This window comes from Lonchura striata, chromosome Z, assembly GCF_050655825.1.
Source record: "Lonchura striata isolate lonStrDom1 chromosome Z, ASM5065582v1, whole genome shotgun sequence".
Taxonomy (NCBI): Eukaryota; Metazoa; Chordata; class Aves; order Passeriformes; family Estrildidae; genus Lonchura; species Lonchura striata.
In genome coordinates, this window is record NC_140740.1 from 17,301,971 (window position 1) to 17,317,765 (window position 15,795).

The 15,795-nt window shown below is 37.3% G+C and overlaps 1 long non-coding RNA gene across 1 annotated transcript in view; it reads right to left on the bottom strand.

Annotated features, from left to right (window-relative positions):
• Positions 1 to 6,689: 6,689 nt before the first annotated feature.
• Positions 6,690 to 15,795, bottom strand: part of LOC110476507 (uncharacterized) — a 39,894-nt gene continuing 30,788 nt past the window's right edge. Inside the window, exon 5 of the long non-coding RNA XR_002466427.4 lies at positions 6,690 to 9,524. This is a non-coding gene — a long non-coding RNA (uncharacterized LOC110476507). The remainder of the gene's footprint in view (positions 9,525 to 15,795) is intronic.

Consider the following 15,795-nt stretch of genomic DNA (forward strand, 5'->3'; position numbering starts at 1 on the left):
GAGACTCAGGTTAGAATCATCTAGGCAAACTTGGACATCCACAAGTCCATGAGCCCTGACAGGATGCATCCTTGAGTGCTATGAGTGCTGATGGAAATCATAGCAAGGCTGCTTACGATCATCTTTGAAAGGTCATAGAGTTCCAGAGAGGCGCCTGAGGACTGAAAGAAAGCAAATGTCACTGGTCTCGTGCCCTTGTCAAAGGGCAAGAAGGACTGCACAGAGAACAACCAACCATCTCAGATCCTGGAAAGGTGATGGAGAGCTATCTGGATGCCGTCTCTCTCCATGTGGACAGGAGGTGATCAGGACCAGTCACTGAAGTCAAATCATTCTGATAGCTGTCTATGATGAGACAACTATCTGTATGATGAGGAAAGAGCAACTGTACACCTTTAGAAAGGATATTGTCTACATTTAGAAAGGCTTTCAGCACCACCTCTTGCAAAATCCTCATAGACAAATTCAGGGAGTGTGAATTGAATGAGCGGGCAGTGGATGGAGAATTGTCTGGACATCAAATTCTGATGTCCAAATCATTGTCACAGGGTCTATTTGAGAGCCTGTCACTAGAGGTGTCCCTCAAGGTTCAATACTGGGCCCAGTATTGTTTAATTTATTTGTTACTCATTTCAATGAAGGGGAAGATGCCTTCTCAGCAAGTTCACTGGTGATACAAAGCTGGGAGGAGTGGCCAATACAAGAGTGTTGTGCAGCCCTTCAGAAGGACATTGACAGGTTGGAGAAATGGGCAAAGGTTTCCCTGGTGTTCTACAAAAGCAAATGCAGGATCCTACAACTGGGGAATGATAACCACAGGCACTAGTATCACCTGGGGGCTGACCTGCTGGGGAGCAGCTCTGCAGAGAATGGCCTGGAGGTCTTGATGGACAACAAACTGTCTTACGACAACTGTCCATGCCCAGCAATGCATTCCTGTGGCCAAAACGGCCAATGATATCCTGGAGCGCACTAGGAAGAGTAGTGCCAGCAAGTTGAGGGAGGTAATCCTGCCCCTCTAGTCAACCTAGTAAGAACGGTTTCTCCAGAGGCCACATCTGGATTGCTGTGTCCAGTTCTGGGCTCTTCAGTACAAGAGAGACAGGGTGCTCCTGGAGGTCTAAATGAATCCTACAAAGATGATTAAGGGACTGAATAATCTCTCTTATGAAGAAAGATTCAGAAAGTTGGGCTTGTTCAGACTCAAGACAACCGAGAGGGGATCTCATCAAAGTAAACATCTGAAGGGAGGATGCCAAGAGGATGGAGTCAGGCTCTGCTCAGTAGTGCCAAGCAATAGACAAGAGGCAATGGGCAGAAAATGATGCACAGGAAGTCCCATCGGAATATGAGGACAAACTGTTTCACTGTGCAGGTGACTGTACACTGGAACAAATCATCCAGAGAGGATGTGGAGTCTTCCTCACTGGAGATCTTCAAGATCTATACACAATTCCATGCAACGTCCTCTAGGATGACCTTGCTTGAACATGGAGGTTGGAGAAGATGACTCTCTATAGGCCCTACCAACCTTACACATTCAGTGATACTATGAATCTGTCAAACGCTTTGCATGATAAATATCTTGTAGACAGCTGGAATTAGCAAGGATAACTAGAAAAATTTTAGTAAAGGAACATAAATCCTCCTCTTTTTTTTTTTTTTTTTTTAGAATGATCTCCTCTAATTAACCATGGGATTCTTCTTCAAGATTAACATTCTTCAAATGCTTTTAAATTAAACATTTTACTTTGTTTTAAATCACCTATACAGTGATGATGAAAGATATTGAGGTTTGGTAGAATAATGTGTGTTGAATGGGAAGGTGTAGAACTGTAGAAAGAACACAGCTAACTAGAAGTCTAAACTAGAAAGATTACTAGTAGAGCTGTATTTGAACAAAGAAAAATAAAAATGCCAAACAAATAAGAAGAAATACTGCTAATGAAGATTAGGAAATGGGTAATAGCAAAACCAGAAAATTTGTATAAAAGATATATACAGCAGCATTCATATGAAACAGTAGTAAACACTTATTTGAAGTACCACTTATATTTAGGAAAAATTTTGGTATAAAGCAGATAGGCTGTACAGTTCCCTGAGAAGTCTGTATTGTTCAGCTTAGACATAAGCCTTTTTAAAGTCAGGCAAACAAATGTAAGCAATTAAATTAAAACATTGGTAGACAAGCAGGTAGAAAACTTCCTTGAAAAAAAAATTTTCTCCATTTCAAAATCATAAACTTTCAATCACAAATCATCATTTTTGTAATGGTTGTTGATATACCTTAGATGCAAGCATAAAAACTGTCTGTGAATATTCAGAATGTTTTTACAGTCTTCAGCATAAAAAAAAACTTGTGCAAAAATGTATTCCCAAAAGGTAAGGATTTTGAATATTGCAGCTATAATTGCTGATTTTGGTATTTAGAGAATGAATGTTGTAGAAAATTAAGTTATTTTACGGCTGGAATAAGCAAGGAAATAAAATACACCAAAATTTTTACAAAAAACATATGAGAATATGCTGCTTTTGAATCCTATTTAGAACATTAAACCCACTCAAACTGCTCGCTTCTTGCCCTGCACCTTCTGAAAATGGAGGAACACTGGGAGAGATTATAAATTGGAGTGTCAGATTACTGAAAATCACAATAATCATAATATTAATGAAAAAGAGTGTACAAAAGAGACAAGGTATTTTACTCACAAAAAAATATCACCACCAAACAAACAAAAATGTTTCCAAAAGACTAGCTCCATCAGACTAGGACCTTCTTCCTGAAGAGAATCAGATGAAAATGGCAAACTTTGTTTCCAGTCCCAGCTTTTTTCCTGCTGAAACAACACACCCCCTCTCCCTGCTGTGATGTGAGTGGTGTTGAAAAAACATCACTAAAAATTTCACCACCTAGTCTCTGTACCCAGGCAACAGAGATACAAAATCAGGTAGGATATAGATCAAATTATAAAAGATAGTGATCAAATTTTTAAAAATATTGGCTGCAGGATATTGTATGTGGCTTTGCAAACTACTGTGGCTATGGTTTTTAGCGACAAATTTCAGAGGCAAATTAGGTTTCGGTTTACTCAGAAATAATTTTCATTTAGACTTAAAGCACATCTTCTTCTCTCTAAATATTAAGCAGATAGGTTTGCAGTGTAGCTTAAGAGATGCAACAAGCAGGACTGATATTCCTGAAATATCATTTATGAGCCAAATTTCTCCCAGAGCCCTGATGCATGATCACTTAAGAAACAATTCATGTGGTGGATGCTCTTGTGCTCCAAGTGTGTAGAGGTAGATATTGCAATTCTGATAAGGCAAATTGGCTGCATGGGCTCTATGTCTCCATTAATATATATTGAGATGGTGTCATGGTTTGACACTGGCACAATGCCAGTACTCCCATGAAAATGCAATCTCTCAATTGAATGCTGTGAAACGCAATCGAGAACAGAGCAAAGCAGGCCCAAGCTTAATAACAGAAAAAAACTTTATTAAGCTACTACTATAAAAGAAAAAAGAAAGGAAAAAAAAACACACACAAAGACAAAATGAAAACCTTGCAAAGCGTTCCTCCTCCCACCACCTAACTCCAACAAACCACAATGAGACACAATCTGGATCCCAATCAGGTTTCCACCCTCCAAACAACCCATTGAGGGAACAGGAGTCTCTCCTGTGCCACAGACCCCCCAGGAAACTCAGCTGCCACATCCTGTTTCCATGTCACACATGGCACCGCCCAGAGAAAAAGTTTGCCATGGTGACCCTTCTCCTTTCCATGCACAGTGCTCTCACCAGCAATGCATGGACAGACTGCTTTTAGGATTTTCCTTTCATCAAGGATGCCCTGCCAAGAGGGGGAAAAGAAACAACAGTTCAGTTTCTCATTTTTTGGGACCACAGTCCCCCCTATTTTACCCTGGGGTCGGGGGTCCAAGAACAGAGATCTTCTTCTCTTCTCCTTCTTTGAGGACAGGGGGCACCACCACAAACCTCCTAACTTTTCTCTGTTCGCTCCACTTCTGTCTTTTCCCAGCTGAAGCAGGTCCCTTTAGCTCACTGGCATCCTCCTAAAATACAGTCTCTCTTGAAAGAGAAAACTGATTCAGTCTATGGCTACCAAGGAAAAAGTCCAGCCAAAAGCCACTCTGTCATCCCTTCCCATCTAGAATTCCTCCTTCCAACATCCCAGGGTCCAAGCTGTCTCTCTTCCTCTCTTTCAAACCAAGGAGGAGAAAGATTTCACAAAACTTTCATTTCTCAGGAAGGGTTAGAAGTCCGACTCCCAAGGATGGCTCAATGCTCAGATTCTCCGGCTCCCACAGGTGGCTGGGCACCTTGCGGCCCCCCCGCTCTTCTCCTTCCCCATGGTGAGCTGCTGACAAACGGCTGGTGTCTCTTTCGAGGGAGAGAGAGAGAGAGAGAGAGACTCTGGGGGGGTAACGGAGACATCCCAGATTTCTCCACCCTCCCATCTGCAGGGGGTTCCAGTCCCTCCACCCCTGGGCCCACCTCAGTCAGGCCATGGGCCTCCCCCTCCCCACCCAGCCACGGCCGGGCAGGGGAGAGTCCTGCACTGCACGGTGACCGGAACCAAAGAGAGCCAGTTCTCCTGGGAATTCTGATTTTAACCCCTCTGTGTTCTCAGAGGCGTGTCCACCTTCAATTGGTCAATATCCAAATTGACCTCTGCCTTCCGAGAAAATTCTTTTTCCATGTCAAACCATGACAGATGGTTTGCTTAAATCAAACCTGAAACTGGATGTTTTTGTCCTAGAGTGAGTTAGGACAGAGAAATGGAAGCTGCTTGTTCTATTAGTTCATCTGAACATGAAATATTCCTGGTACAATTACTCAATGTATTTTCCTTGTCCTCTGGAAGGAAAGCAATGAATCTCATATCAGTCCTTCAGAGGGGGACAAGGTTTCTTAACTTTCTTCTCTCCCATCATCTGTATTTCTGTATTCCAAGCACTAGCAAGTCCACACTAAAAAGGATCAAATCAAATAAGAATCAGCAATATGTAAATATTACCTCTAAATAACTGCTTGTCTTGATTTTGTTTTAGAAAGGCAGGATAAATTTTTCACTTAGAAGAATTTTCATGCTTTTATTGCATTGTAAAATAAAGCACCCAGAGAACTAAGATCAAAGTAAACAAAATATATTTAGATTACATAAAATTAAATACCTTTTTTGCAATTAATGTTTACCATCTTCAGTTTTGACATGTAATACATTAGTGTCAGAGGAATTAAGTTGGGTGAGAGCTAGGGAACTGTATTTCGCTTCAAACTTACACTTATGCTGTTGGAAGCTGGGTTAGGGAAGAAAGATTGTAAAAAATATACCATGTTGATGGCTGGTATCAACCAGCTCTTTTGAAGCCTGTTGAGTATGCTGATTTCAAATTTTGGTGATTCTGCCACAATATTCCTAAACCACAGTTTATATGTAGTTTCAGAAGGGAATATATTTGTTCAATATGGCAAAAAATTCAAAATTTCTTAATCATTTTTTTAGAATGTTGTTCTTCCTCCCTTATTTGTGCTTTTCTGTTTTTTTTTTATTTTATATATCTTCTTTTTGTTTTCTTTTTCTTTTATATATCTTCTTTTTTATCTTCTTCTTACTTGTGTTGTGCGATTGTTCATATGTCAACTACATCTGTTCTTTCACATCCCTGGTAGTCTTTTCCCTGACAGATTTTGTCCTAGTTCTAGCCAGGACATGGTTAATTCTTGCAGAATCCAGAGGGGCCATGGATAGAATCCACAGGTTAAACTATACCACCTCATGTCATTGCTGGGGGTACAGGGAAGGGACTCTCTTCTAGGGAGAAAGGATTCTAGTATGGCCAAGTAAACATGGCCGAGGAAGTTGTCTGGTATGTCAATGGGTTACATGGGAATCTTTTCTTTCTTGTACCCTCTGTCATTAGTATTGCTGCTCTTACTGTTTGTTTTCTTATCTCATTGTTGTTTCCAGTTAGGGGAAAGAGGGACAGGAAGACAGGAGAGTGAGAGAAAGAGAGAGGAACATGGTTTGGGGGCACGGACCTTGGGAGAACCATCCCTAAACCATGACACACATTTCCTCTGTGATATGAAGATATTTCTTAGTTAAGTTGTTTGGTCAAAGAGTTCAATATGGTCCCCAGCTCTGCAAGGAAGGTGATTTAGCTGATAAATTTTATACCACTATCTAAGCACAGTGAAATCCACTGAACTTCTAATTGGTGAAATTTTACATGCAGAGGTGTCAGTAACTTGAGGGCTTGGACAAGTCTCTGATTCTTGATGTATAGAGTATTAATTATGCCATTTTTATTGTAAGGGAAAGCAAAGTCCTATGGATCTCACAGAGGTATGTTCCTAGAATGGTAACCTCCTAATATTCAAAGACAGACTCCAGAAATTCTCTGAAAGAGTGTAAAATCCTAGAAGAAATATCTCAGATTCTCTTTCTTACTGAACTGCTAAGTCTCAGATCACAAGACTGCCAAGAAGACATATTATGTCAGGAAAGTTTAAGGAACGATATTTTTATGGTAAGGATTCTATTTATTTTGACCGTGTAAAGAAGTGGCAAATTAATTTCAATCTTCCCATCCAGTGAATGAATTTTCTGTGTTGCCTTCTATGACAAAGTCAGTTGTGAGAGAAGAAAACACCAGAAGTCTGAGAACAGAAATAAGAAACAATTTATTAATAATATATTTATAAATAATAATGGTGTGTTTACACACAGGTGTATATACACACAGAAACAAACACATGCAAAAAGAATAGTATATTCTTGTTTTGAATATTTGGTCTATGGGGCAAATTGGTTATATTTCCAAAGCTAGTCACTCCAACACTCAAAAGAGAAATCTTACAAGCAATGAAAAAATGTTATAACCAAAGTAGAAATGTTTTACATGTAATATGAAACAGAACTAGAAATGTAATATATATGATACATGGACAAATCAGAATGCAGTTAGTATTTTCAATAGATTCAATTCCACAAAATCCCAAAGATGAAAAAATAATGAATAAAACGCCATGAGAGTTATTCACTGCACTGTGTCCTGACTCAAATGCAAAGGGTGTTTTCTGTTGAAATGATAGCAGAGATTGGAGGAGGATAATTTTCATTTTTAAGGCCTCCTAGCCTGCATGTGGTTAGAACCTTCATTAGAGCTTGATCTCTACTATAATCGTATTAATAAAGGGTGCACGATAGAATAGGCAGTGCATGTTTTTTCATTTGCAAAAATTAATAAAAATAATATGCTACTATTACTAGGAGATAAATTCTGTGACTTGCATTTAGGACTATTATTCACTCATATTTGACTTTTCACATTTAATTATATATTTCTTAATCCATTAGCTAATAGCGAATATGTTGAAATGTAAGGCTCAAAGAACAAGATTCCAGGAGGAAATCTTGTCTGTTTTATAATCAGTCAATCTAATAAACTAAAAAATCTTGGAGGCAGGACTTTGTCACTGTCAAGGCAGGACGAGAATGAAGAGGCTCTGATTCAGAAGGCTGTGAGAGTAAAACTCCCGTTTATTCAAAATGCACTGCTCTTTTATACAGAGCTCCGCAAGGACCAACTTCATTGGTTCTGAAGTTAAAACAGCTCAAAGCATTGGTGCAAAGTGCTTGACGCACAGTAATGGAACATAACTATAAACAATGTGAAAAACAAGAGAGATAAAGAATTATTTACATTCTTTCCCAGCTCTTTCCCAAGCCTCTACCTGGATAGAAACTCTCCATTTCTTCCTTTGACTGAATCTGAGTCCCACAGGACTTCAAGATGAGGCAGGTAAAAACCCCATGTCTGTTTAGGATAATATGCTGTGTGGCTGCTAATTTTAGGACTTTGTGAGTCTTGGACTTTCAAAAGAAGATCACTTCATAGTTCCTATTATTAATAATAGTTAATGATAATAATTTGAAGTTACAGGAGGAAATGGAGACGTGTTTATAGCATATGAGACAGGTTGAACCCATGCTGTCCCACAAAACCATAACAATTTAGGTTTAGATTCTTTGTTAGTGTAAAACTCAACTTTAGAGACATTTTGAAGATTGGCCCTGCTGTCAGATGATAATAATAACATCAAGCCTTGCAATCCAGGTGCAAGTCACAGTAAGGAGCTTTCAAAGATCTTATGTTAAATTGCTATTGTTTCCAGTGCTTGTCTTGTGTTTTTCACTTGGCCAGTAAGCATATACTGGGAATTCACAAGAGAAAAATGAAGTGTCTGTCATTGCATATTCATGTGCCTCTGCCTACAGCTGTGATCTGCCCATGTCACACATTATTATTATTGATTTCTGTTTGAATCTATTTCTCTAGCATTCAAACTGGGTTAGATGCTATATGAAACAGGAGCACTGTTCCAACCCTACCTACTTCTAAAAAGAAATAAAATTATCAAGTGAATCATGATAGAATCATCACTAAATGTCAACAGAGCAAATAACAGTTTGAGTAATAAAAAAAAAAAAATTAAAATGTCACTTGGGATGTTTTGGATATTTTTCTAGGAAATTTCCTCCTGTAATGTATAAATGCTGAAAAAGTTAATGTTTGTGAAGTTATCAAAGGAAATTGAAAAGACCATTTCAATGGTTATTTTAAACTATACAAATTCCTCAGTTTTTGTAGAGAAAAAATCATGTTCCCTGAGGCTATATGGAATGAGTAGTTAAGAAGAAAAACATTTTTTTTATTAAAGAAAAAAAATAATTCATGAGCAGTTATAAAGACATTATGGATCTCTTAATTCAGAGTAGCTCCTTTTTGTTATAGCCAGGAAAAAGAAAGACACAAAAACATGAAAGCCATTCTTTTTTTAAAAAAGTCTTTTTTTTTCCTTTTACTGTAAGTAATCATTTTTCTTCCCACTTTATAAGGATGCTGCTTTTATACTTGTTTAACTTAAGACCTCATATCAGTGACTAATGCTAGATCTTGCACTTGCAATCAAAGTGAAGTGAAATATTCAGTCTAAGTTACAGATTAAGCATAGCATAGTTACATTTTTCCTTTCACATTCTTCTCTGAGTTATATCTACCAAAAGCCTAATGCTTAATCTTTTGTTTGAATACAGTTTGCTATTCTGAAAAGCTGCATTTTCATCTGGCAGATTCATCTACAGATGCAGAGCAGAACCAAATTTAAAATTATATTAAATATTCTACTGTCTTAATTTGATTTTATTTGATTTAGCCATCTTTGAAAGGTAACCAACAGGTGCTTTAAATAAAAACAAGAACAAAAGCCAGCCAATCACAGCCCTTCACAGCTTATAGAGTGGCTTGGGTTGGCAAGGGTCTTAAAGATCATCTGGTGCCAACCACCCACTGACACAGGCCGGAACACCTTTCACTTGACAAGGTTGCCCAAAGCTTGCCCAAGCTGGCCTTGAACACTTCCAGGGATGGAACATCCAGAACACCGTGGAGAAGCCTGTTTTGGTGCCTCACTATTTTCACAGTTAATATCTGCAATAAAGGAAAACAATGTAAGGAAGATCAAGAGTCGCAAACTTAGGGTTGCCATTGTCTTTTTAAAAAAAGTTAACTTAGCCTATAGTTTGAATATTTTCCCTAAAGTGGTAGTCTCTATGGGAAAAGTTTTACCATTTATGTTTTGGTGGTTTTTGCTTCATATGAATAGCTAGGTATGAGAAATACATGTCAGCTCATCTTAATCTATTATTGCACTGTGTTTGGTTGGGATGGAGGTAATTTTCTTCATAATTAAGCACTCTTTATAGTGCTGTGTTAAAGACTGGTGGTGAAAACACTGATGGGTAGGACAGCATCACTTCATTCAATGCATCCATGATGCATCAGGACACCAAGGAGGGAATGCAGCATTTGTAGAGTGAATATTACTAATTGAGTTTGTTGCACAGGTTATCCTGGGAATGCAAAATATGCCATAATTAAAAGATCCAAACAGGCAAAGCTTGACTTTCTGGCCATACAGAGAATGGTGGCTGAGATCCTAATATGGAGAGGCCTACACTACCAGGAACATGCCACAATTATTGCCACTCACTTACAACAGTGGAAATTATTACCAGATGGCCAAAAGCTTGAGATGTGACCAACACCACTGCCAGAAACACCATTCTGAACCTTGGAAAATAAACCTTAAGGCAAGAAAGTACTCCAGTATAAACCAAATCAGGCTATTGTAGTCACAGACACCTTGACATATCACACACCAAATATTTAATCGAAGAGTTAAAAACCTATACTTAGAGTGATGGGTGCTGGGACCTTTTTTGGGGTACAAATCTATCAGATGTCACTTGGATGATTAACACTAGAGGGTTTGCTAAACAACCTTATTGTTTAGCAAAATCCCTACATACTTTAGAAGGACATACAGTTACTATAGTGCACATTAATGACTTGAGAAAGTATGAATTAGGAAAAGGCAAGCCCATTCACAAGATACATTTTGCTCAAGAAACATGGTGGATAATAAAACAATGGAGAAATCCCATGTACACCCTGAGGACGTTTTACTTTGGGTGAAAATCATCTGTGGTCTCAGTTGTATTTTGCCATTGTTGTGTGATGTCATAGTTATATGTCAGAAGTACCAAAGCAAGAGTCATGCAAAACATGGAGGTAGAACCTAATAAGGAATTGGACAAAGGCAGCAAGAACCTAACACACCATCTCTCCTGTCCTGAATTACCACCAAAATTTGAGGAACCCAAGTCAAGGACTAGATTACTGAATCGACATTTGAATGGATATTTGAATGGGAGTGGTCCATGAAAGGAATTAAGGGAATTATATCTACAACTATGTTAAAAGGTAGGGAAGAGTATGGTGGTGTCTTAGGAAAATTAATTAAATCATGTAGTACCTGAGCACAATAAAAATTGTATGGAATAAGGTATAAATTGTAATCGCTAGGAGCTTATTTTCTCCACAGCATCCCATGTGGTGCTGCGGCTTATGTGACAGAAATTTTGTTGATACTCATGAATGTTTTAGTTATTGATGTTTTAGTTATTGCTAAACAGTACCTGGACAACATCTCTATTTACGTCCTCTTCTTCTCAGTGAGAAGGCTGGCTAGAACAGGACACAGCCAAGGCAGCTGAACTGCCTTAATCAGAGATCTATCCCATGCCCTAGAATGTCATGTTCAGCAATAAAGAATGGAGAGGTGTAGAAATTCTTCCAAAGTCTCTTCTGCATGGGTGCTCTGGTGGTGAGAGACTAAGTTTCTGCAAAATTTGAAGCACGTTTTCCTTTTCCTCTTTTTTAGCTTCTTTAAGTGGCTTTACCCCAACCCACAAGCATTCTAATTTTTGCCCTTTGGACTCTCTCCTACATGCCTCTAAAGGCTGAGTTAATGCATGTGTAGCTGTGTGGTCCTTAAGCAATTTGTGAATGAAGGCACACATGTGAAGGAAGACTTGGACTCTAACTCCCTACTGACTTACTTTATAAAAAGATTTTTGCTGAAAATTTATATCCTGTGGAGACAGCTTGTATATTGTGTGTAGCCACCTGTGCATTGCCCAATACTTAATAGGGGTTCATTGGAGAAGTTATGGAATTGTGGGTTCCTCAGGAGAGGAATTTTCAGCAGTGACATTTTTTAATTGTTCTCTTTCCTTGTAGTCCAACAAAAACCTAAACTTTTCATAAAATTAGAAGATTTAGAAAATTATTTATTGTTAGAAATACAACAAATCAGGCTCAAATCTTTGCCTTGAAGCAAAGAAGGACTAAAATTTATGTTTGGGACATATTTTTTGTTTGGGCTGCAGAGTTAATGTGCTGGGAGTTAGATAAAATAATAATGGTGGAAATATCTTCTCTTTACTTATGAAATGCCTTTTCCTTTACACTCATGGGAATAATTGAGATTTAGCTTGAAAAATATTTTAATTGGCAAAATAACAACAACAACAATAGAAGATTTTGGACCAAAAAGTCCACTATTTATGAAGCTTTCTTTTTGAGAGGAAAGGACTCAAAAGAAGAATTGTGTAATGAAAAAATTGTAATTACTGGATAAAATAATGCTAATCATTAAATAATGCTAAAATTATTGGAAGATAATAATTTATAGCATGAGAACTTAAAATTACATAGGAAACTGTTAAATAAAGACATTAAGTAAAGAAATATCACTCTCTAAAGGCAAATTAACACACACATACACATACCTATATGTTTATTTATACAAATTCAATTAAGACTGAATATTCTCATGAAGATATGCTGAGCTTGCAGTAACAGGAGTCATTTAAACCAGCTTTTCTACCAAACTCAGGTCAGAACAGACTGCTGGTATAGATAAATTAGCTAAATTAAAATAAATAGCTAAATGACTAGCAGTCTCATTCTTGACACACACTGAAAGTAATAGACAGCTCCTGAGCAACCAATATAGTCTGTTTGAGCTAACTAACACCTGTCTCAAATAAACAGATTACCTCCATTTGTTGTATACTGTGAAGCAACTGGAGGAAAGTTCAGTGTCTATAGGGTTTTTATCTTAAGATAAGATGGACTGACACTTAAAAATTCTGTGAATGTCATTTCAGGCTCTTATAGCCCTTTTCCAGAGTTGGAAAGGAAATTAAAACCCCACACTACTCTCTAAAATAGAGAAGCTGCTTTTTCTTTTATGAGACTCCCATTTGAAGCAGTTCCTACTTGAATTCACAGCATAAATAAGTATAGAAACAGCAAATTTCTTTACCTTCAAATTTGAAACTAACAGAGATTATTTCTCAGAGACACTTCACTTGTGGGTTTTAAATACAACACATACAAAATTTATTTTTTAAAGAGTAACCTTTTAAAGAGAAACCTGTGTGGTAAAAACATTCAATTTTATCATAAAGATGGATGCAGTTTCATCTCACTGATATACTTCAATTATGATCTTAATAATTTAATAATTTAATAATTTAATATTTGTATTATTTTTTAAATATAAAACTGTCATATAGCATACTACACAAAGCAAGAAGGCTGGGTCTCTGTGAAGTGGATAAAAGAGTCCTGTAACAGTCTAGAAACAGAAGAGCAGATAACTGCAACAGCTACTATACATTCAGTTTCTTTTTACTATGTAAAAAGAGAATAAAAGCATTATTTCATTCAGCAGTTTTAGAAATACTTTAATGGAAAATAAGATACTGGATCAAGTAAGAGTCAGTAGCCTGACTGAAAATCTCCAGAGCTATGGATTCCTATATGCAGGAGATGCTAAAGAATGCCACCTTGAAAACAATATGATAAAGAATGCCACCTTGAAAACATGATATATCATCCAAATTTCAAATATAATAAAGCATAATATTTTTTACAGAAACTGACTTCATAATGCAGAGGTTTTGGTTGGAAAACTGGAATGAATTATTTTTTTGTAAAGTCAGTATTGAATTTGAATTTACATGAACCTGTCAGAGAAGCTAATGGTGGCCAAATACCGGAACTTTGTCTCATCCTTTCCATAAGCAGCTGTTGAGATCAGTGGAAAGGAAAAAGACACTCAAATTTCGATTTCACCCCCTCCCCCCCAATCTCCAGCTATCACAGCTGCAGGCTGTTAGTGTGCTCCCAGTAGCAGGAGAAGGTGCAGCAATCCTTTGTTCTCCATAATGGTTTTTTTTTTTGGCGAGTTGTTTTTTTTTTTTAGGAGCACATATTGAGAATAACAGGGAAGGCATTTCCAGTTTATGAGACCTCCACCATCTGTGAATATCATACTTTTGGAAGGCAATATGTATGCAGGATCATCTCTGAGGTATTGAAGGTATTCCGATGCAACAGAATGTAAGAAAAGGTGTAGTGGTCTGACCCATCTTCTGCTCTCTAGTAACAAGACTAACAAGAACAATTTCCCTTGCCCAAACAATCTAATAATTGCACATTAAGTGTTCATTATTTTAATACTTTTTTTTTCCTTTACCCTAAAAACCAAACACTTTCACTCACAGCATATGAAAGGTAGATTAAGAAGAGGTGTGTGTGATTTTAGACCAAGGAAATATAGATATAAGACATCCTATCCTCACATTAGCCAAAATAATCAATACCATCTCTAACTGTGAGTTTAAATCATATTCCATCATGGATTCACATGGTCAGTGGGAGTCTAGTCCTTTGAAACTGAAAAATCAAAAGCCCTGGTTAACTAGGTCTTCCAAAATCAAAACAAACCCCAAAATATGCTATAGCCAGTCAAATATGTGTATCTCTCTGATTATTCAATTGTGATGAATAATGAGAGGGAGGTAGTCTGGTTTTCTTTCTGTTTTACCTTTAGCAGAACATACTTTTTTACATGAGAGCCTTCGAAGGAGCTCAAGCTTTATAGCATCATTTTTCGCTGATGAAAAGACTTGATGCCTTCCTCACTGACCCCTGTACTCCTCGCACAATACTCGCTTAGAAACTTTGATTCAGGTTTAACAAAGTAAAGGGACATCTTACTCTTAACTGACCTAGGTGTGATATTTCCAGCCCATTTATCTATAAAAAGTGAAGAAAAAGGCATTGCTTAGAATGAAAGATACATATTATCACCTCTTACTTAAGTATGGATCACTGATTTAGCAGTGTCCTCTCCTCTCCTCTCCATAAAAATGTGCCAATATAAGCTGTTTTCTTTTGAATGCATATTTAATGAATCATTATCATAGTGACGAGTTATTTGAAAACTTATTCAGGCCTGTGTGAGAACTGAATGCGCCAGTACTTTACTGAAGCTTTTGCTTTTTAAGTTAAAATGGACTACATTTTCTTCTTGCTGTATTTAATTCAGGAAATAAATCTGTCACTGTGTGTGTGGACTATGGAAAACTCCAATGAGAACTAGACAAAACCAGACATAATTCCTTCCTGTGTAAAAGTGGGGCCTGGTTTTGGAATGTAGCCTATGCAAGAAAGGAGAATCACATGAATTTCAGAATACCAGAAGTTCATTATGTCTCATTTTTCATCTATTCTTTTTGTTTATCATGGTGTATCTCAACTGAATTTTGAGTTATACTTATCCAACCCAGTAGGGATTTTGTACCAATGATTGTAAGACCCTCCTTACTCAAGGAGTAAGCAAGACAATTAGTTTCACATCTATCCAGAGGTTTACCATAACCAATCAAATGTATATCTTAAGGAAGTTCTTCCTTTAAGGAGTATAACTGGAGGAATCCACATTCAAGTTTTGGAGAATAATAATCTCAAAAATGGTCATATGGTTCAAATTCTATTAAAATCCTTCTGATACCTGTGTATTCAGAATATTGTTTTTTTCTGTACTGGTGTTCAGTGTTTAAAGGTACTGCTCTTTACATATAATACTTACTGAAGTCAAGTTATAAAAGCATTGAGAATTCCCAGGTCTGGCTAACAGCTAAAGACAGCAGAGAGGCTCCAGGAGATAATGGTGTAGCTTCCACTTTCACTCACAACAGAAAGCTGGTCTCTTTACCATGTTTGTGCACACCCTACCTTTTGCGTCATCACAGTTCACAAAGTAGTATTCAAAAGTTTGAAATTGTTAATCATCTTCCTGGAGCATATATTTATCACAAGCTTAAACATCACAGGGATTTATGAATATGTTCAGTTACACTGACCTAAACCCAGAGCTATTTCCATGAAGTCTCTGAAATTAACCCAAAAGTGTGGATGTGACAATGAAACATTTCCTATCACATCTAATCTGTTAAACTCTATCCCCCCCATCTTGGAATTTTTCAGAGCAAACTTTAAT